Genomic DNA, 20758 nt, shown 5'->3' on the forward strand with positions numbered 1-20758 from the left:
ACAGTTGGTTCTGAACTGAACTGTATACACAGTTCAGCCAGCGGTCTTCGTACACAGTTCGTTCTGAACTGGGTAAGCAGTTCATGTGAACTATTGCCCAGTAAAAAAGAACGACCGTTCGTTCACTCTTTTTGATGAACTAGTTCTTATGAATAGTTCATGAACGGTTTGCCCATCCCTAATATACATGCAAGTCGGGGGTATTTCTTTCCCATTGAGCTGCGTTTCCCTAACACGGACTTCAAAATCAATGTGCCTGGGGAAATCCGCTTTTTCAATTACATGCCTGTCGGGGGTATTCTTTGGTGTTGAGTACTTTTGGACTCGCTTATCGTTGTGCAGACCAGAATGTTTCCCTAAAACGTACTTTTAAACTGAGAAGCCTGGGAAAATCGTCATTTCAGGTACCAGAGATGAATTAACTTTCGCGGTTCGAGAACTACGTAAACATGAGGTGTGCAATAATTTCAGAGGGAAATGTAAAATACAACGATCGTTTGACAATTTTTCCGTTCACATATTTTGTAGTCCTAGGCATCATTTCAAACGTAAAAGGACGTCCATCAAATTTATTTGTAACGAAGAACATAATCTATTACAAAAATTTCGACGCATTCTAAAATAATATTCGAAGTGGAAAACAAGTGGATTGCATAAAATAATTGCGTAGTTCTACGTCGAAAACATGCGGTCGTGTCCTAGATACAACCCCTTACATTTTTTTTTTCATTAAGTGGTTTTTAAAATAATTATTTTTAGAAATTTAATGGTTTCTAAATTTCCTACACAGATAACTTCCCTAGTTTTTTTTACTGGGATTGATGTCGAAAGATTGTGGAGGAATATCAAAAACTGAGTAATTGTAATGTAACCATGTGCGAACTTCATACGTCTTGAGCTCAATGATGTCTTAGCAAAACTTGAATTTTCGATTCCATCACATTTGTTCACACTTTGCTTCATATTTTCCATCAGGATGTTCAAGTAAACATTCTGATCCAATACACCATCGATAAAAACCAAATTCCTCATACATGCATCCTCATATCGTCTCTCCATCACCACCATGTTTGAACGTTGCTTTCAGATTTTTTTTACGTTTAATTCATCGTTGGATTCCTCCATACGAAACGATAACCATCGGAGCCAAAAATATCAAATTAGGACCCATCTATGGAAATAACATCTTACCAGTATGACATTGATGTGTTTCATGCTGTTTGGAATACTCAAATTGAAGTTACTGATTTTTTATTGCCGAGAAACGGTTTGTCCATCTGTGCTCGGACATTCAAGCTGCCCTTCCTAGGCACATTACAAACTTCTTGTTTGCTCAATTTGGTTTTTATCGATGGTGTAATGGATCTGAATGTTTACTTGAACATCCTATAGGTGTAGCATGTAGCAAAGTGTGAACAAAATGAGATGGAATCGAGGACTCAAGTTTTGCTAAGACAATGACCCAGGGCATGGTTACATTACAATAACTCAAAAGTTATTGATATTTCTCCACAACCTTCCGACAACAATCCCAGTAAAAAACTAGGAAAGTTATCTGTGTAGGAAATTTAGAAACCATTAAATTTCTAAAAATAATGATTTTAAAAACCACTTAATGAAAAAAAATAATACCTACTTTCCGAATACACCAAAAAACTCGTAGATAAGGCCAGCTAACGATAGTTGCAATGAACAAGGGATACCATACTAATGATGGAATAAGGAAAATTTGGCCAACTCCTTCGAAATTGAGTAGAGATTTCAACCAGCGTACGATTATGAGTTTGAGTCAATTTTCATATACATTAACCATTTTGAGAGAAATAAAAATAATTATTCTGAAAACAGATAGCAAACCTTTTAACTCTCATATGACACTATAATTTTATCTAAATAGAATGTCCCGAAAGCTGGAGATCTGCATGGTGGAGTACGATTACGGATTTGAGTCACTGTACACAGGGAAACTTTGATATAACGTACATTTACTTTCAAATTTGTACGTTATATCGAAGCATAATAAAGACCTCAGGAACATAGCTTATATTACTTTTTTGTGTTGCTGTATGGATAAGATAATCAAAGAATGATAGAAAAAATTGAACTAGAAGATGAAGCCAACCTTTCTCATGGTCATACTATCGATTAAAGCTTGATTCATTTAGAATCCGGAATCATAAAACCAATTTTATCTCGGGATTGGTTAAAGGTACAAAACATGTTTTTATATCAAAATATACATTTTTTTTTCAGAAAAAATATTGTAAAAGTAACTCCTTTACAGTTTTTATGAATTTTCATACTTTTGGGCTCTGCCCATTTCATTTCACGATCTCTTCATGTCTGCAGCATCACTTTGGCACAAATTCCGCAATTCCGCTTGACAATTGGCCAATATTTTTCGATTGGTCGGTTACCAAATTTGGCAGAAACTGGATTGGACGTTTCTGTAGGCACGCTCCTTTATATATGTTCAAGTCCATTGGCTTGTTTGTGACAAAAACCTTGGTTTTCTGTCCACAGCTGCAAATCCCTTGCCAAACCAAGATCTTTCTGGTAAATTTATCAGCGAAAACAAACTTAAATATTCTGGGAATGGCTTGTCTAGCAGTGCCCTTCTAGAATTTCAGGCCAGAGGGCCATCTTCACGTACACTTCGTCATCCATCAGCCTGTATCCTTCGTACTTCATCAAAACATTGTTGTACAACTTTCGAGCGCGTCTTATGGCTACCAGGTTTTGCTTCAGCTTCTTCTTTGTTTGCTCGCAGACACAGAAATTACGATAACGTTCTCGCATATGGATTTTCCGGATATTTGCTTTGGTTAGAGTTTGTATTTGTGACGATGTCGTAGTCCGAGAGTTTGCGTTAATTATCTCAATACCTTCAACCTCAGCTTCCGATCGTATGTTCGACTAAGACGCGTTCTCTGATCCATCAGAACAACACTGGCACGTTCATAAAAACGTGTTTCAATACATCATACACTGTCAATTTAGCCACCTTCAGTGATTTCGTGATTTGAGTACGACTACATACTTCATACCTCCGTATCTGTCGCGAATTAATTGTTTTTATTTTTATTAAAGAGGCTGTGAACTACAAAGTATGATTTCCTTATTATTTATTATGATTTATTTATAATGATTATTTATGGAAAATTATGATTTAGCCTTAGCCTTGAAAAACACCAATTTGAAGATCAATTGTCGAATAGTTCGAGGGTTGAACCCAAGCACATTCGCTTAGTAAGAAAATGTCAATTTGGGCGGGACGAAGTTCGGTGGATCAGCTAGTTTTATTTAAAAATGTGTCAGATTTCTGAATAAGATTTAAAAAGCTACGGCCTCTTATGTCTTGATATACATAGAAAACCACAAAAAAAACGAACATTTATATGCTATTCGCCCGAAAGAAAGCATTTGAGTTGCTAAATAACATTTTTTTTCTGAAAAATCTAATAAAATACCTTTCATTTGCATTTATGAAATCGCAAATCAGTTTAGCGGTTTAGAAGTTGCAAATTTTCTGAATTCTGCGCGTTCAAAATTTTTCGGAAAGAAACAAAAAAAACAAGTTTGAGCAATATCGGAGTTATATTTTTTTCAGTAAATCTTTTTTTTCATGGCATCAGTCATAATGTTTCTAATGAGTTATCAACCACAATATTCATATCATCAAAAAAAAACTTTTAAAATTTTTATCAAAAAGTGTTTCAACCTTCCAGAAGCGATGCAGAAGTCATCAAACCATCCGTGTGAAAAACATAAAAAGCAGAATTTCATGAAAAAAGAATACACAAAAAAAGTCACAGGAAGGTTATCTGTTTATTTGGGATATGTTCGAAGAATGACATCGTTAAACTCTTTGATAATGATTTGGTGCCTCTGAAAAGGGCCGTTTTGTTTAGTTGTTGGGTGTCGTTTGTTCACTCCACCAGTTTTTACCGAGTGATGATAATAGAAGTATGGTAAACAGTCGTTGGATGGTGCGTATCAGATAAAAGATACCGCAGTGGAACGAGATATGATGAAAACCGCTCTCTGTGATCCTAGACGAGATGCCTCCTGTGTTAGGTATGAATGCAATGAATAAAAAACTCACCAATGTAATATAAGACAATTATCAATACCGAACACAATTATAATTTTTTCTCAGCAGGCTTTTCCCTCACATCAAAATAAAAAAAAATCAGTAAAAACATGTTACTTTAATATAGAGAAAACATATTTGAAATGGAAAATGTAGTTTTCTTTTATAATTTTTACTTTCTGAGTGTTTATTCAACCCAATGTATATTAACCTGACCTGACGAAATAATACAGCCGATTTCTGTTAATTGCAGACTAGATTGTTTTTCACCTATCACTTTTGTTGAGTTGAAAGGTATCTGTTTTTCATTGCAAAAATCGGCTGGTACCGATAATGTCAACGCGAAAGTGATTCAAGATTGCTTTCACATCATTGGACACGATCTGCTGGACGTGATAAATGAATCTTCACGAACTGGGCACGTGCCAAAGGTTTGGAAGCAATCCCTTGTGATTCCAATCCCCAAAGTTAATGGGACGGATAAAGCTGAAGAGTACCGCCCTATTAACATGCTGCACCTATTAGAGAAAGTGTTAGAACCTGTTGTGAAAGGTCAGCTGATGATTTTATAGATAATAATAGTTTGCTAATACCAGAACCATCGGGATATCGAGAGGGACACTCTTGTGAAACCGCGCTGAATCTGGTATAAGCAAAATGGAAAGAGAATATCGAGGCGAAAGAGATTATAGAGATATTTCTGGATCTTAAACGCGCTTTTGAAACAATTTCTAGGCCCTTATTGTTACAAACACTGAAGCGCATTGGAATTGTAGGAATGGCGTACAAATGGTTTGAAAGCTGTTTGTGCGACAGAACTCAAAAGACTCTTTTCAACGATTCTGTTTCCGATCCCATTGGCAACTCACTCGGGGTGCCACAGGGAAGTGTTTTAGGGCCTATTTTGTTCATTTTATATATAAATGATCTGCGACGGGTTTTACGATATTGCGACATTAATTTGTTCGCGGATGATACTGTCCTGTTCATCGCAGCTAAGGATATAAAAGAAACCGCGGAGCACATAGACGAAGATTTGCATTCTCTGGCTAAATGGCTTAAATTTAAACAATTGAAGTTAAATGTTGGCAAAACAAAATACATGCTCATTTCTGCAGCAAACTCCAGCATTGACGTAAATTTCGAAATAGATGGTGAGACATTAGAACGCGTGAAAGAAATCAAATACTTAGGAGTTATTATTGATGACACGTTAACTTTTAAGTCTCTCATCTATAATGTCATCAAAAAGATTGCCAAGAAGTACGGCGTTTTGTGTCGTTTGAAGAAAGAGTTGACAATAAACAGTAAAATTAAATTGTATAAATCATTGATTTCACCGCACATAGATTTTTGCTCGTCGATCCTATGCCTTGCAAATAATACACAATTAACGAGATTGCAGCGTTGAAAAGATAAAGTGATGCGTTTGAGTTTAAGATGTAGTAGATACACTTCCTCTAGTTTGATGTTGGACGCGCTACAGAGGCTATCTGTGAAGCTGAGAATTTATTACATGACAATGGTGTTCATTTTCAAAATTTTAAACGATATGTTGCCTCGATATTTGTGTGATCGAATTGAAAGAGGAAGTGATGTTCATAGATACAATACAAGAAACGCGAATGATGCAAGAACACCCAACTTTATGTTTAGTAGGTCGCAGAAGGGTAGGGTTTTGTAAACAGGTTTTATAATTTTTTTCCTAAATCATCCATTTATGTTTTCAATTGATTAAAATTAATAAAATTTATTTACAGGTTAAACTACCATGTTCGTACTGATGATGATGATGATTTTTTGTTGTTGTTTTGTTAATGTATATTGTAAAAAAAAAAATAAGCGTTGTCTACGAAAGTTTGAGACCCGCGCGCGTTTGGTGGGCCTGGACTATGTTAAGGGAACACTGGCAGAACACGGATACATAATGAAATTTTTTTGTGGGTCTGAAGTGGAAACTGGAATGGGCATAGCTCATTCAGAATTGTCGTAAACTATCTTTTTATAAGATGGTTATATCGAGTATTTCTGAATGTTCTCATGTTCTCATGTTCTAAGTAGACACTTTTAGATATTGGGTTCGATTCCCAATCTGTCAAGGATCTTCCCGGGTTGGAAATCTTCTTGACATGCCTTAAAAATATTTTGGGTCTGAAGTTGGGATTATCATTATGATAATGTCGATACGGATAGGACCATCGTTTTTCTTTTAAAGTTTTTGCCTATTTATGATGTTCGATTAATAGCAATTCATGCCTGCAACAGAGTCAGTTCGCTGTTTTGTTTCATAATACTGATATCTTAATTTGGTTAAATATAAATATTATATATTAGATAAATCGGCCAGTTCAAACCTTTGTAGGGGTATGAGGTGAGTCATCATCATCATTTAATTGGACTAGCAACAACTAATACTATATGTAGAGCATATGGGAAATCACTTTTTCTAATATTTCTTCACTTTTCCAATTTATCTCGCAATAAAAAATTTCCTTGGGTGAAAATGAACACAACAAAACAGACAGCTTAAACCGAACGACCCGTTCTCGAGCAGGAACACACCTTGGTTTTTATTTATGAAAATTGAAATAAATCGTTTCATATATCAAGTCATTTATAACACAACTACTACCATATACAATTTTACACTTACACTTGTTGTAAATTTTTTACAATACACGATCGGTCATTGATATGAAATTTTACGAATCAACCAACATTAAAGTTCCAAATTTAAATTTTATTTGCTAGAACAAATCGTATCACTCACCTTACTTGCAATATCAAAATGCCCCCGATTTGCATATATTTGCAATGCCGATTTTCCCCAGTCACCTTGGTTTTGATATCTCTGTTGGGGAATACATTTCGGTAAGAACAAAAGCTCCCCCTACTTTCATGTATTTGCAACGCCGATTTCCCCCAGGCAACTTGGTTTTGATGTCTCTGTTAGGGACCCGCCGCATGTGTCGTCAGTTTCGACCAATCAGACGTGGATATTTCCGTTAGGATAGAGGTTGAGATTTTTCAATGGTTCGATAGTTAGTTTCATGACATATATTATTTTCTTCAATATAAAATTTTTTTATGGAGTACCGAAATCGATTGACGCAAAAATTTCATCAATCCATCATGACTGACTGAGCAATAAGCGTTTGAAATTGGATAATTTTCACGATGTGCTCGATTTTAAATCTTCAATTTGTACCCCAATATGTTCCCGAAGGACGTAATCACACGTCAAAAATGCTCCGATTTTGCTCTAATCATCTAAATTTGTTAGCTGTAGAGGAATTTTTGATTCATTATTTCATCCTCGGGGGCACCTTCCTAAAATAGCGTTTAAAAATGTCTTTTAAAAAAATAATGTGAATTTTCCAAGATGCTGGATGTGCCATCAACCAGGTGAAAACATAGAGCACATTATGGGAGGCTGTCCCGTTTTGGCCAACGTAGCCTACACCGAGCGCCACAACAACGTGGCCCGTATTATTCACTGACAACTGGCGCTGCAATGTACTCTACTGGAAGACAACGTACCAAAATACCGGTACCTGTCTGCACCTGTCCTGTAATTGACCGTTTCAAGCTGTACTGGGATCACACTGTTCTGACCGACCTCTCGATCCACCACAACCACCCAGATACGACTTACGACTGTAAAGTCACCATAATCGATGTTCCTCTATTCCACTGAACCAAAATCTGGAGGAGACCCACGGTCGCAAAATTTGCAAGTACCGACCATTGCCCGTGGAGCTGATAGAAACTGTGGGGGAATTGTTCCAGTCGTTCTCTCTGGAACTGGAATTGTCTCGAAGACACTTCTGGAAACGCTGAAGGTGTTGAATATGGAGAAGGAATTGGCCGGCATCCAAAAGTCGGTTATCCTTAGCTCCTGCGCGGTTGTCCGACAACTCCTCGGTCAGGACTAAAAAACACGAGCATGCAGATACGTGCATTCCGCAGAGCCTAGTCCCCCTTTGGCATTCAGAAGCCCGGGGGCAGGTGAAAATTCTGACCAGGTTCGCCTAGTTAAGAAGTGTGAGACAAGTCTGCAAAAAAAAAAAAGTGGATATTGCAATTAACGTGAATTTAACGTTTTGTCAACAGCTAGTAACGAAACTCACTCCTATACACCACGACTTTATCTTTTGAGGAATTCAATGTATTTTCCGTGGTTACGATTTGAAAAAGGGAGCATGATTTTTAAACAGTTTTATTTAGCTTGCCCTGTAATCTGTTTGTATGTTTGTATGTTTGTAACGTGTAACGTGTTTGTCTGTAGCGCTGACCCACATTAATAGAAATTTGGCCCCTTTCCTGTTGATCGATTGATCTGAAATTTGGAACACACCTTTATCTCTGCAGTCACTCTAAAACTGCGTATTTCATGATCTTGAAAATCCGAGATGGCGGCCGCTACAAAATGGCGGATCACATATTTTCTCAAAACCTCATCAAAATCATCAAAATCATCATCAAAATCAAACCTCATCAAAAGCGGACTCGCTAGCTAAGGTGGGCGCTTCAGAAGGTACACTTTTTGAAAGGCAAATTGCCTATAATGAATTTTTTCACATTCCTCGTCAGGACACACTCGTTAGTTGGCAGCGCATGTGGAGTGAAGATGAGTTCGGTCGTTGGTTACACACGATTATCCCTAAGGTCTCGACGAGTGCATGGTTCAAGGGATTGAATGTAGGTCGTGATTTCATTCGCGTTATATCTCGGCTTATGTCCAATCACTACAACCTAAACGCGCATCTCTATCGCATTGGGCTCGCAGCAAACAATCTTTGTGATTGTGGCGATGGCTACCACGACATCGAGCATGTTGTCTGGTCGTGTATCCGGTTCCATGCTGCTCGCTCTCAGCTCTCTAGAGCACTGAGAGCACAAGGCAGACAATCGGATATCCCCGTCCGGGATATCTTAGGTAGCCGGGATCCTGATCTTCTGCTTCATCTATACCTGTTCCTCAGAAACGCCGATGTCAACGTTTAATGATGTTTCCTTCGTTGTGTCCCCGTTTCATATCCCTCCTATCCGATCGATAAACTTTTACTTAGTCGCGGCAATACATACACACACTCTTTACAGATGCACGGGCCAAAGGTTGTGCAGTCCACTGATCATTCAACAAGAGCCAAAGGTTGTACCGCTCATGACAACTCTACACGAACTGATGATTGCGCCGGCTAGTGACCATTCTATCCTGGATTCCTCGAGTCGAGAAAGACGCACCACGCTAGATATGGGGTACAGACTAGGGAGCGTTGCTGATTAATGGTCAGCTGCATCCCAATAGGAAGTAGCCCGTGTCGGGCACACGTATAGAGCATCGAAGACTGCAACATACCAATTATGAGAACACTTGTAATACTAACCTCGAGCCAACCGCGAGTAATCGGTTACATATTACTAACATAGTTGTAAGACAAAAATTGTCAAAATATTGGACTCCCGGCCCCGTCAGGCTAACGCCACATGTGCCTTAATAAAAAATATATTTTGGGGAAAAAAAAGTATGGGTTGTCCACTTTTCGTCAAAGGCATCCCAATCCATGGTGGGATAGCCAATGCTCCAAGCTTTATCAGGATAAATCGAACGCATTTCAAGCTTTTCGGAAACGTGGAACCATTGAGAATTTTCAAACGTATTTGGACCTTGAAAATCAATTTAAAAACTTGATCAAAGGAAAAAAACGAGTTTATTGGCGAAATTTCGTGGGAGGTTTGTCACGAGAAACGTCAATGAAAAAAATATGGAAAGTGGCTCGAAACATGAGAAATCGCTCTTCATCGAATGAAAGCGAAGAATATTCACATCGATGGATTTTTAATTTTGCACGGAAGGTTTGTCCCGATTCCGTTCCTGTGCAAAAAATTGTTCGAGATATACCACAAGATAGGTGCGATCTTGATTCCGAGTTTTCGATGGTAGAATTCTCTCTTGCTCTGCTCTCATGTAACAATTCTGCTCCGGGATCGGATAGAATTAAGTTCAACTTGCTGAAAAACCTCCCTGATGTGGCGAAACATCGAATTTATTCAATCGGTTTCTGGAGAATAATATTGTTCCAGATGATTGGAGACAAGTACGAGTTATAGCTATTCAAAAACCCGGAAAACCCGCGTCCGACTTCAATTCGTACCGCCCAATAGCAATGCTGTCTTGTATACGGAAATTGTTGGAGAAAATGATCTTGTTTCGCCTTAATCGATGGGTTGAAACGAATGGCCTACTCTCAGATACACAATATGGGTTCCGCAGGGGCAAGGGGACGAATGATTGTCTTGCGTTGCTTTCTTCAGAAATTCAAATGGCTTACGCCGGAAAAAAACAAATGGCTTCAGTATTCTTGGACATAAAGGGGGCCTTTGATTCAGTTTCAATAGAGGTCCTGTCAGACAAATTACACTCTCGGGGTCTGCCGCCTCTATTGAATAATATGTTATATAACTTGCTTTGTGAGAAGCATTTGAATTTTTCTCACGGGGATTCGACAGTAAGTCGGGTCTCCTACATGGGACTCCCCCAGGGCTCATGTTTAAGCCCCCTTTTGTACAACTTCTATGTAAGCGACATCGACAATTGTCATACACAAAATTGCAGCCTAAGACAACTTGCAGATGACGGAGTGGTGTCTGTCGTGGGATCAAACGAATCCGACCTGCAAGGACCCTTACAAGATACTTTGAACAATTTTTCAACCTGGGCCATTGGGCTAGGGATCGAATTCTCCACGGAGAAAACAGAGATGGTGGTTTTTTCTAGGAAGCATAGACCAGCAAAACCAAAGCTTCAACTTTTGGGTAAACCGATCACTCATGCTATGTCATTCAAGTATCTTGGGGTCTGGTTCGACTCCAAATGTACTTGGGGGGCCCAAATAAGGTATCTGAGTAAAAAATGCCAACAAAGAATAAACTTTCTCCGTACAATTACCGGCACCTGGTGGGGAGCCCATCCCGAAGATCTTATAATGTTGTATCGAACAACTATTCTCTCAGTGATGGAGTATGGCAGTTTCTGTTTTCAATCAGCTGCCAAAACACACCTCATTAAACTCGAGCGAATTCAGTATCTTTGTCTCCGTATTGCGTTGGGATGTATGCCCTCAACGCATACCATGAGTCTCGAGGTTTTGGCAGGCGTACTCCCACTAAAAGATCGCTTCAATTTATTATCTCTTCGGTTCTTCATCCGGTGTAAGGTCATGAACCCATTGGTAATCGGAAATTTTGAGCAGCTGATCGAGCTAAATTTTCACTCCGGATTCATGAGTTCATATCATGAATTCATCTCCATGCAGGTTGATCCTTCTTCGTATATTCCCAACCGTGTTTGTTTTCCTGACTACATCAATTCCTCTGTGCATTTTGATCTGTCCATGAAGCAAGATATCCATGGATATTCAGATTACCAACGATCGAGGATCGCTCCAACGGTCTTCGATGAAAAATATAGGGGTATCAATTGTGATAATATGTACTTTACTGATGGGTCCACTATAAATGAGTCCACAGGATTTGGAGTGTTCAACGAAATTTTTAGCACCTCCCACAGTCTTCAGAATCCTTGCTCTGTGTATATTGCTGAATTGGCAGCAATACATTGGGCGCTGGACAGCGTCGCCTCGCGACCTGTTGAACACTATTACATTGTAACGGATAGTCTTAGCTCTGTCGAAGCTATCCGTTCAGTGAGGCCGGAAAAGCACTCGCCGTACTTCCTTGAGAGAATACGAGAAAATTTGAGAGCCTTAACCAGACGCTGTTATGTCATTACCTTTGTCTGGGTCCCTTCACATTGCTCAATTGCAGGTAACGAGAGGGCTGACTCATTGGCAAAGGTAGGTGCAATTGAAGGCGATATTTATCAGCGTCAAATCGCTTTCAATGAATTTTATTCTTTAGTCTGTAAAAATACCATCGCTAACTGGCAACGTAAGTGGAACGAAGATGATTTGGGTCGGTGGCTTCACTCGATTATCCCTAAGGTTAGCCTCAAACCATGGTTCAAAAGTCTGGACTTAAGTCGGGACTTTATTCGCACCTTCTCTCGACTCATGTCCAATCACTGTTCGTTAGACGCGCTACTCTTTCGTTTTAATCTTGCCGATGGCAATATCTGTGCTTGTGGCCAAGGTTACCACGACATCGAACACGTTGTTTGGTCGTGCGAGGAGTATCTTGTTGCCAGATCGAATTTAGAAAACTCTCTTCGGGCTAGAGGAAGACAGCCCAATGTGCCGGAGAGAGATGTGTTGGCTCGGTTAGACCTTGATTACATGTCCCAAATATATGTCTTCCTAAAAGCTATCGATCTTCGTGTGTGATTGTCCTTATATCTTTATATTCTCCTTTTCCTTTTCCTTCGCGAGAAATCAAATCCCTTCTTACTAACAATAGAATAAGGTGAAATGTAAATACATGTTAGATATAAGATAGGCTTAAGAATTGAGTATGATGAATGTGAGTGCGAATGTGAGTGTGAACATTGTCAACATATCCTTATATCCCATCCTTTTCCTGAAACAAAATGTCACCCTTCTAAACTCAAGCAAGCCGCGAGTAATCGGTTCTCTACTTCATTAACATTAGAATTAATAAAAAATGTTTATATATACTTATAACTATACAGATAGGAGTTTGGCTCCTTTAAACTTATGTAAATGAACGATTTAATAAAAAAAAAAATCAATTTGGGTTTTCCAGAACCCCATCAATATGGGTATCAAATGAAAGGGCTTGACTAGTAGAATACGGTTATTTATGAAAATTGCAAATCCAAGATGGCTGCCACTACAAAATGGCGTACTACACATTTTCTCAAAACCAAAATGAAAGGGCTTGACTAGTAGAACATAGTTATTTATGAAAAATGCAAATCTATGATGGCTGCCTAAATCAAATGGCGGGCTGCATATTTTCTCAAACCCGATTAATATGAGTATCAAATGAAAGGGCTTGAATAGTAGATCACAGTAGATCATGAAAAATCAAATTCAAGATGGCCGCAATCACAAAATAGCCAATTACTTTATCAAACGGTTTTATTTAGCTTGAACTGCTCGTATGTATGTTTGTATGTCTATAGGGTTGTTCTAAATTAATAGAAATTTGACCAATAGGAACTAAAGAATTTATAAAACATCTTTATCTCTGCTGTCATTTTAAAATTGCTTATCTTGAAAGTCCAATTTTGCCGCCGCTACAAAATAGCTGATTCCATATCATCTCAAAAAAAAAAGGTTGATTGAGATATGTGTATCAAACGAATGAACTTGACTTGGAAAACATACTATGTATTTTCTGCAATCCACTCAATAACGGTATCAAATGAAATGTTTTGACTGATAGAATACAGTACAATGGTTTTATTGTAGAGAAATATTCTAATGAAACAGATAATGTACTAAAAACTAGAAAATAAAATAAGTAAAAAAACTTTTTAAGTTAAACGGTTTAATTGTGATTACACATAATAATGTACTAAAAGCTAGAAAATAATTAGGCAAGTAGCAGTTAGCAGTTATCACACCTCTCCTTCATTAGTCTAGGGCATTTATAAGACTAAAATAAAATCGTGGGGCAAGTTGGATTTCCATTATTCACAATTAGCGACTCCATCATATGTCTCACGATTTTATTTTAGTCTCATCAATGCCCTAGACTAATGAAGGAGAGGTGTGATAACTGCTAACTGCTACTTGCCTAATTATTTTCTAGCTTTTAGTACATTATTATGTGTAATCACAATTGAATCGTTTAACTTAAAAAGTTTTTTTTACTTATTTTATTCTGTAGTAGAATTCAGTTATCACTGCTAGGGAAAGTCGACTCTAGCGTGTCAAGGCTCCCCAAACTATTAAAAAACCACCTTTGAAGTTTCTTTTGAAAATATACCATGCTTCCTCTCGTGAATATATCCAGTAAAACTGAGTCCATCTGAACTGTCGAAATTATTTCTCGCAAGAAAAAAAAAAAATCTATGAAAAGTCTTTAAATGAAATTGTGCAATTTGCTTATTAGTTATTATGCTAATTCCGCCATTCCAAGCCAAACCGATATAGTGCTTCTCAGATTTCCGTGAAAAGTGGTAGTTTTGTGCCTTATCGCAAAATATTACATTTTAATATTATAATTAAATAAATATTACAATTTAGGGTGGTCTGAAAAATTAGTTTACTCCCTTTTTTCCGAAAATGATTTTTTTTTTCAAAAAATCATTACTTTTGAACTACCGGACCGATTCAGATGATCGACATATCAAATTAAAGCGATTTTAAAAAATTTTTAATCTTCTTTGAGAAAATACCACACTTGCAAAAATGTTTTGCTCGTGATTATTGATTGTTTATGTGTTTTTGTTGTTTTCGTTGCTTTGTACTAGAGGGTACCAGATTTTTATTAAATATTTTCTCTTGGGTTTTTTTTACTTAACATGCCCAAAAATCGGAGAGGCGTTTTTTTCGTTTTTGAGTTATGATTTTTCAAAGTTAACCGATAGTCCGTAAAATTCATCCAAAATTTTATCCGAAAATGCATTTTTTCAAAAATCATAACTTTTGAACTTCTAGACCGATTCAAATGAACGACATATTAAACTGAAGCCAATGAGCTAGTCTTCGTTAAAAAAATATTACACTTGTAGAAAAATTGGACTCTTGTCACATAGGCCTACCTTTGTCGCATAGGAATATTGAACGAAGACTGAAAACATGTTAACCTTCGAAAAATAATAACTCAAAACGATAAACAATACCTCTCCGATTTTTGGATATGTTATGTTGAAAAACCATCAGCTCTCAAGAAATAAAATACAAAAAAATATAGCGCCCTCTATCTTTAACCGAGTAAACTATTAAAAACAAATACAATCAATAATTACGATAACAAAATCTATTTTTTTTTCGCAAATGTTAAATTTTTTATTAAAATGATTTCAAATTTTCCACGAAACTCCGTTTCATAGAACTTTAACAATGGATTGTTTCACGAGTCACCTCAAGCAACATAAATTATCGCGAATCACAACAGAACCGCGCGCCATTCAGGTCATTGAGCTCCCAAATTCCGGACTCCATAAAACGTGATGCACTCCGGGGTCACTGAAATGCACCAAAACAATAAGCAGCTGCATGCAGTTTCACTCGTTATCCCTAATGAATTTCGCGAATTAAGTCAATCATCAAGCTCGAGTGATGTAACTCTATAATCACCACTTCGCGCAAGATTTTTTCAGTCCGATAAAGTGCGTTCAACTGTTCATCCCGAGAAAAAAAAGAGACATATTGAAACCGTTGACCTTTCCCACTCAACAGAAACACCCGATGCGTTGTCAAACAATCAGAACGATTCAAGGGAAATTCCCAGTCTTTCCCTTTCTTGTTTACACTCTCACTGCGGTCAATTTGCAGAGAGCCACTAAACTTTCGCTGTCATCCGGCGTTACTTCTGGAAGTGGGCAGGAGGGGGTGGTGGACTGATGACAACAGAGAAAAACGAAGGTCTGGTGTGAATAATTTAATAAGGCAAACGGCTTCACATGTTCGATTGAGATTTTTGTTTTATCCCCTATGCTGATGCAGGTATTTTTGTACGGAAAAGACACGTTGGGCCTGGAGAAGTCGTGATTCACGTGTCGCTCGCCTCCTACATCTTCCTTGGGTAAACCCGATGTTGCCACCGTATGAAAAGTATAGAAGGACTACTTCACCGCTCAATTTGTTAGGTTTTCAATTTTTTATAGTGCCTCAAAAAATGAGCACTAAAACAGTGGAAGATGATTCCCAAAACGAGGGTTAGTGGTAGAACTCAGTTTTCTCGCTGACTGATCCATTCTTCAAACAGACAACACAGTTTGTGTATTTCTCATTTCTTCTCGTTAATTGAACCGCTAATAGGTAAAACGAGCTGTGGGAAAGTTTCACTTTCTGCTGTGGGGTACGTTAGGAACAATGACTCAGAAGTGTTTGAATTTTGAACAATCAGTGACTGCAAAGAATTTGTTTGTGAATATTGAGCAATTCCAAATGAAATCGACAAATGACAAAACATGAGTATTTTTGATTCGAATGAAAGTTTGTATTCCGTTTGGGTTGGAGAAAATATGAGTTTTCCTCAGCATTTGGGAATTTTTTTTACTCAAGTGTAACTTTTGAAAAGGGCGTATCGATTTTAGTAAGAGAAATTTTAGATAATATATATCTCAAAAACTATAAGTCGAAATAGAAAAGAAAATTAATTTGCAATCTAAAACACATATTTTTTAATTTAGAAAAAAATTCATATCAAATAGAAGTCATGTAGAAAAATAAAAAAAATGGGTACAAGATGGTGAAATTATTTTTGACGAACTTTGTGGAACATCCAATTTTTATGAATTTTCGAAACTTCGAATTTTTCATGTTAGCAATCATTTTTAGGTACAAATTATGAATCCTGATGTAATTTAAAACAAAAAAGCTCATCATCAATCTCCTTCTAAATGCAGTCATTCTCGAGATATTTAACACTAAACCTACCGATGTTTCATGTATACCTATTCCTACCACAGCGGGTCAAGTGACCCTTTATTAATAGTTAGTGAATAAATGACTCGATTTATATAGTTCTGTTGAGGATCGTGGCATACCATATTTCTCCTGTATATTTCGACATTTTGGGATAACAATTTTAAGCAAAATATTGAAATTACAATTTTTGACACGTAAAATAGCACTGTAGCTTCGAATGGTTACCGTTAGCTCGCTTGGATAGTCAGCAATACAATTAATTCTGATCATTCACAAATTCACAAATACAACAAAATATAGAAAGCAATAGCAAAAAAATGTGTAATGCAATGGTTTTATATCACAACCACACATACAAATCATTCTGATCTATCTATATATAAGACTGTCAAAAAAGTCCTGCGGTATTTCAGCGAGGTGTCGTTGTAAGCGCGTAGTTCTAGTTGTATTCATTGTATCGAGTCATACTATAGCTTGTTGGAAAGGTATTTTTTTTTTCAAAGACTATATTATTTGCGCGCTATAATATAGTCTTTGACAGTGTTTTGTTTGGCTAAGTCGTTCGTGAGTTATAGTGTCGCAAATATGGAGCAAAATAAAGAGAAAATCCGACATATTTTACAGTACTACTATGACAAAGGCAAGAATGCATCTCAAGCTGCCAATAAAATTTGTGCAGTTTATGGATCTGATACAGTTTCCATATCCACCGCACAACGATGGTTTCAACGTTTTCGTTCTGGTGTAGAGGTCGTCGAAGATGCGCCACGCTCCGGAAGGCCTATCGTCGAAAATTGCGACAAAATCGCTGAATTAGCCGAGAAAGACCGGCATATTAGCAGCCGTAGCATCGGCCAAGAGCTGGGAATAAGTCATCAAACCGTTATTAACCATTTGAAGAAGCTTGGATTCACAAAGAAGCATGTGAATCGCTGCTGAATCGCAACAAAATCGACCCGTTTCTGAAGCGGATGGTGACTGGCGATGAAAAGTGGGTCACTTACGACAACGTGAAGCGCAAACGGTCGTGGTCGTAGCCCGCTGAAGCGGCTCAGACGGTGGCCAAGCCCTCATTAACGGCCAGGAAGGTTCTGCTGTGTGTTTGGTGGGATTGTCAAGGAATAATCTATTATGAGCTGCTTCCCTATAGCCAAACGCTCAATTCGGACCTGTACTGCAAACAACTGGATCGCTTGAAGGTAGCACTCATGAAGAAGAGGCCATCTTTGATAAACAGAGGCCGCATTGTCTTCCATCAGGACAACGCCAGGCCACACACTTCTTTGGTGACGCGCCAGAAGCTCCGGGAGCTCGGATGGGAGGTTCTTTTGCATCCGCCGTATAGTCCGGACCTTGCACCAAGTGACTACCACCTGTTTTTGTCCATGGCGAACGAGCTAGGTAGTCAGAAGTTAGCCACAAAAGAGGCCTGTGAAAATTGGCTATCCGAGTTTTTTGCCAATAAGGAAGCGAGCTTCTATAACAGGGGTATTATGAAGTTGGCATCTCGTTGGGAACAAGTCATCGAACAAAACGGCGCATATTTGACTTAAAACAGATGATTGTAACTAATTTTATGAACAAATGAAAATTCAAAAAAAAAATACCGCAGGACTTTTTTGACAGCCTAATATATAAAAATGGATTTCTGTCTGTCTGTCTGTCTGTCTGATTCTTATGGACTCGAAAACTACTGAACCGATCCACATGAAAATTGGTATCTAGGGGTTTTTGGGGTCAGGGAAGGTTTTCGTGATAGTTTGAGACACCTCCCCCCTCCCTGAGGGGAGGCAAATGAAACCAAATTAGGCATATGGAGGTTTTAGGGTGCAATACATGTTTCTGAGGTGGTTAGACACTCCTCCCCCTTTCTAAGGGTGGGTTGCCATACAAATGAAACACAAATTTCTGCATTCCTCGAAAACTAATCAAGTAAATAGAGCCAAATTTGGCATGCGAATGTTTTAGGGGACTCGAAACGTTTCTATGGTGAATTGGCACTTGGTGGGGGACTGCCATACAAATGAAGCATACATTTCTGCATAATTCAAGAACTAATCAAGCTAACGGAACCAAAGGTTCTAGGGGGTAAGAAACATTTCTAAAGTGGTTCAACACTCCTTCCATCTTTCTAAGAAGATACAAATGAAACACAAATTTCTGTATAACTCGAGAATTAATCAAGAAAATGGAGCCAAATTTGGCAGGTGAAGGTGTTAGGGGGCACGAAACGTTTCTATGATGAATGCACTCCTCCCTATCTAAGGGGGGAAAGGAAAAAGGGAAAATTCGGAAAATTAAATTCCCATATGTTCTACAATTACATAGTGACAAGCGTTGTTAGTCCATTTGATGTTTGCGCTAACGAAATATCTTTATCTTCTTCTATCTATACCAATAAAAATGGATTGCCGAATATGTTGATAAGAGCAAAACTCGAGGAAGGAACTGTCCGATTTAGGGCTGTCTTTATTCTATCATATTTTCTGTGTCAAACATTTATTCCATGTAACGGCGAAACATGTTATTTGCAAGTGGTTGAAAAATCTTGAACGAGAATTGTGTCAGAAAATAATCTGATATTATAATGATGAGTTTTGGTAGAAATACTAGGAATTTTATAGTAAAAGGTAAATTTAACAGGGTCGATTAGAAGATCAATTAATGAACAGTTCTGCGATTTGACCCATGAACTTGCGCTTAGTAAAAAACGTAAATGTTTGAAAGTATTGATAACAAAAAACAAATTTTGGGCGGGACGAAGTTTGCCGGGTCAGCTAGTATCATATAAATGTTTGCAAGGTTCAAATGAACCGTTGCGGTAGTTAGGGCAAATTACATATATTTCTCAGTAAAAAACATACCAAGAGAGGAGTAACCACTGAAAAATGCATTCGATGTATGTTTTAGGAAAAGTATTGTAGGTAAATGATGTTGTGACAAGGTAATTTGGTAGAAAATTTTGAAAATGTTTAAAATGGGTCATTTGACCCCTCATGGTAGGTTTGGTGTTGAATAATATTTCTAATGTATTGTCTTTTTTATAGTAAATAGACTCCTTCAAAATGTTTGTCGTATTTTACCGCCATGTCCATAAAATTTTATGAATTTGTTTATAATTTTCAACAACTTTTCCAAATACATCATTATGATAAAACTATATGTTTAGGAGTTAGTTTTACCACCCTGGACTAATTTTTTAAATTTTCTACATGACTTCTATTTTATATGAACAAATAGAAAAAAAATTAAAAATACATATAAAAATTAAAAAAAATAAAATAAAATTGAAAGACAATAAATTAGAAATGTTTTTTTCAAATATCTCGAGAATGGCTGCTCTTAGAAGGAGATTGATAAAGAGCTTTTTTATTTTAAATCACATCAGGATTCTTTATTTGTGGCTAAAAATGATTGGTTTGAAATGGATTGAATGAAATTCGAAGTTTCGAAAATTCATAAAAATTCGACGTTCCACAAAGTTTGTCAAAAATAGTTTCACCATCTTGGAATCATTTTTTAAATTTTCTACATGATTTCGATTTTATATGAATAATTAAAAATAAAATAATATATATATATATATATTTTAGATATTGCAATCAAGTTTTTTAGAGTACTAATTTCTTTTCTTAGTGTACATTTTTTTCACGTTTTAACAACAATACTCTATAACTCTCTCTAAGACACTATTTCGGTACGACTTATTATTTTTAGAGATATAAATTATCAAAGATTTCTCTTACTAAAATCGATTCGCCTTCTTCAAAAGTTACATATGAGTCAAAAAATTCCCAAATGCTGTGGAAAACTCATATTTCCTCCAACCCAAACGGAATACAAGTTTCCTTCATTATAAATAAATTAATTAAATCAAAACAAAAACAGTTAACTGATATCATGTAGCAAGTAATAAAACAAATTAATGAAAATTTCAAATTATCATCGTTGAAAATTAGTCAGACAATCTTTTCTAGCGATTTCGTCTGTCTTCCACTTTGTGGCGAACCAGAGATGCCAGGTTTGAATACATGTCTTCATTTTGAAGACATTTGATTTTGTGAAGACATTTTGAAGACATTATGAAATATGTGAAGAAATTTCAGTATGATAGCGTACGTGGATTTTTAAAAGATAG

The sequence above is a fragment of the Toxorhynchites rutilus genome, chromosome 2 (genome assembly GCF_029784135.1).
Source record: "Toxorhynchites rutilus septentrionalis strain SRP chromosome 2, ASM2978413v1, whole genome shotgun sequence".
Classification (NCBI taxonomy): Eukaryota; Metazoa; Arthropoda; class Insecta; order Diptera; family Culicidae; genus Toxorhynchites; species Toxorhynchites rutilus.